Source organism: Aotus nancymaae, unplaced genomic scaffold, assembly GCF_030222135.1.
Source record: "Aotus nancymaae isolate 86718 unplaced genomic scaffold, 86718_ANA_hifiasm-v0.15.2.pri h1tg000016l, whole genome shotgun sequence".
Classification (NCBI taxonomy): domain Eukaryota; kingdom Metazoa; phylum Chordata; class Mammalia; order Primates; family Aotidae; genus Aotus; species Aotus nancymaae.
The window spans coordinates 32,412,217-32,415,878 of record NW_026988428.1 but is presented as its reverse complement, the minus strand read 5'-3'; the positions used below and the strand labels follow the sequence as shown (position 1 = coordinate 32,415,878).

General features: G+C 47.3%; 1 pseudogene; it reads right to left on the bottom strand.

The window, feature by feature from the left end:
• Positions 1-1,402: 1,402 nt before the first annotated feature.
• Positions 1,403-3,447, bottom strand: LOC105709383 (olfactory receptor 11A1-like; annotated as a pseudogene).
• Positions 3,448-3,662: the final 215 nt, after the last annotated feature.

Genomic DNA, 3,662 nt, shown 5'->3' with positions numbered 1-3,662 from the left:
TCAGTTCCATTAATTCACTTATATTCCTCTCTAAATTGTCTATTCTTGTTAGGATTTCATCAAACCTTTTTTCAAGGTTCTTAGTTTCTTTACATTGGGCTAGAACATGTTCTTTTAGTTCACTAAAGTTCCTTATTATCTACTTTCTGAAGCCTAATTCTGTTATTGGAACGCACTCATTCTCCATCAGGCCTTGATCTCTTGTTGATGAGGAACTGTGATCCCCTGTAGAGGGAGAGGCATTCTGATTTTGGATATTCTCAGCCTTTTTATGCTGGTTTCTTCCCATCGTTGTAAATTTATCCACCTGTCATCTTTGTAATTACTGACTTTCAAAGTAGGTCTCTGAATGGACGTCCAACTTGTTGATTCCCAGCGCTGGAATCTGAGCAACCCACTGTGCTGGCTAAAACAGCGGCTTTAAGATTGATGGTGCTTTTCTGCCCAGGAATCTCCGGTCTGACTTCCTTCTTGAGTCCCTTTTTCAATCAGCTGAATAGGTGACTCTGCCTTCCTGGAGCTCTAAACGTCGACCAAAAGGGGACCCAGTCCCGGTTACTCTGCACCAAGAACCGCTGCGCCAGCCTCAAGAGTCGCACTGGCGACCTGTGGGGCGCCTCCGCTGGGAATCTCCTGGTTCGTGAGCAACAAATATTCATCTGAAAGTGTGGCATCCTCTCATTCTCTGCGCTTTCACTGGGAGGTACAATCCTGAGCTGCTAGTAATCGGCCATCTTCGATCTCTCTCTCCTTTTTTTTTTTTTTTTTTTTGATATGTAGTCTCATTCTGTCACCCAGTCTGGAGTGCAGAGTGTAATGGCACAATCCCAACTCACTGCAACCTCTGCCTCCCAGGTTCAAGTGATTCTCCTGCCTCAGCCTCCCAAGTAGCTGGGATTATAGGCATGCACCACCATGCCTGGCTACTTTTTGTATTTTTGGTGGAAATGGGTTTCATCATGTTGGCCAGGCCAATCTCGAACCTCAAGTGATCTACCTCCCTTGGCCTCCCGAAGTGTTGGGATTACAGGCATAAGCCACTTCACCTGGCCTATTATGCCATTTTATAAAAAGGAGTTGACCGTCGACAGATTTTGATATGGTGGGAGTGGTGTCAGGAACTAATCCTCCATGGATACCGAGAGACAACTGTATGAATTCATTAATTTTTTCAACTAATATTTATGGAATGTCTATAGTGTTTAGGCTCTCAACTAGGCAGGAGATTTTGATTCCTAGCCAACTGCAACTGGAATATACAGTTAACCTCATTTTGTTAGACATCCACTTTCAGTCTTACAGTCTCCATCTTTTTATTGTAATGGTCTCTAGTCCATCAGACTTTGAGGAAGGGCTAAGCTGAAATCAATCCAGGAAGAAGTCAGAAGTTGTCCTGTCCCCCTCAGTGAGTGTGTCCTGGAATGAACTGTCCCCTGAGCCTATGCAGAGCCCCCTTCACCTCTTGGTTCTTGAGGCTGTGGATGATGGAGTTGACCATGGGAATGAATGCCATGTATAGGACAGAGAAGACCTTTCAAAGCAAGGGGGACATGTGGTCTGTTGGGGCCACATAGACCAGGATGAGAGTGCCATAAAATACCCCAACTATGCTGAGGTGGGAGGAACAGGTGAAGAAGGCTTTCTGCCTCTCATGGCTTGATGGTATTTGCAGTACAGGCCTCAGAATAAAGGCATAGGATGCCACCATCAGTAGGAAGGGAGCCAGTGTCAGGAAGCCTGAGAGGCTGACTTCAGCCCCCCACATGACTCCCCACAGAATGGCCCTACTATTGGGGCAAAGTCACAGGAATGGTGGTCAGTCTCCCTGCTGCCAGGACAGAGGTGCTGCCAGGGCCAGAGTGAAGGCAGAGGAGAAAAAGCCACTGAACCAAGCACCAGTGGCCAGACAACTACAAAACCAGGTGCTCATCAGGGCAGGATAGTGAAAGGGGTGTCAGATGGCCAAGTAACAGTCATAGGACATGGCAGAGAGTAGGAGGCACTCAGCTGCAGCCAGCGAAGAAAACACGTAGAACTGGGCCAGATAGCTGACTAGTGAGATGACTTCCCTCCCGTGCAGAAAACTCTGCAATGGCTGCAGTATGATGTTGGAGGAATAGCCAATCTCCAGCTGGGAGGAGTGGCAGAGGAAGAAGCACATTGGTGTGTGGAGTGTCTGACTAGAGGCCACAGCCAGCATGATGAGGGCATTGCCCCTGATTGTCACCGCATAGATGGCCAGGAAGAGAGTGAAGGGAAGGAAGCCCAGGTGTTGCAGCTCCCTGAAGCCCACTAGGATCAGCCAGGTAGTCTGGTTCCCACTGTCACCACTGGACTGCTGCTTCTTCCAGCTCTGATCTCAAGAGAAGAGAGGAAGGTAGTTAATATTATGTAAGATCCTATTATGGGCACACTCCATGCTTGGCCTATCCATTTATTCATCACAGCACACATTGGAGGCAGGCCTTATTATCTCCCAGCTGTGGAAGAGAAACAGACCTGGTTTGTTCAAGTCAATTATTCATTGTCATTATGATGGAGTCATGATGTGAAACAAGGTTTGCCTGACTCTAAGGCTCCTGAATGGTCTACTGTTCTACAGTGCTTTCTCAACCTGTTCCACCCACCTTTCTTTTTTTTTTTGAGATAGGGTCTTACCCAGATTAGAATGCAGTGGTGCAGTCACAGCTCACTGCAGCCTCGACTTTCTGGGCTCAAGCCATCCGCCCACCTCAGCCTCCCAAGTAGCTGGGACTATAAACACATGCCACCATGCTTGGCTACTTTAAAAACTCTTTTTTTTTTTTTTTTTAAATAGAAGGCTGGGTGCAGTGGCTTATGCCCATAATCCCAGCACTTTGGGAGGCCGAGGTGGGCGGATCACAAGGTCAAGAGATCAAGACCATCCTGGCCAACATGGTGAAACCTCGTCTCTACTAAAAATACAAAAATTAGCTGGGCATGGTGGCATGCGTCTATAGTCCCAGCTACTCGGGAGGCTGAGACAGGAGAATCGCTTGAACCCAGGAGGCGGAGGTTGCAGTGAGCCAAGATCATGCCACTGCACTCCTGCCTGGAGACAGAATGAGACTGTGTTTCAAAAAACAAATAAACAAAAACAAACAAATAGAAATGAAGTCTCCTTATGTTGTCCATGCTGGTCTCAAATTTCTGGGCTCAAGTGATCCTCTCAAAGTTCTGGGATTATAGGCATGAGCCACTGGACCCAGCCCCAAATCCTTTTTAAGTGATAGAAATAATGTCAAAATTAGAGAGCAGCATAACATTCTTCCAATCGGCAGGGAGCTATTTACCTGGCAGTCCTGGCTGGGCACCAACAGGAGGACCACAAGTGGTGAACTGTGGAAGGGTGGGAGGTGCGCCCATCGCCTCCAGGGGAGTTTGTCCTACTCTGAAGTCAGCCACATCCCTGAGGCTGACACTCATCTCAGACTATTTTTTCTTTCCAAGAAAGCATGACTTGGAAATCCAGATGAGCAATCTATAGTATCTATTCAGTGAGATATGCAACACAGAAAGGTCTGAATTAACCCAGATCCCACTCCCCTGGGAAACCACTCTTTCTCCTTGGACAGGTGGCCTGGTGATCCTTGGTAAAGCCATTTCCAAACTTTGTCCAATCTCTGATCAGTTTGTTGGAA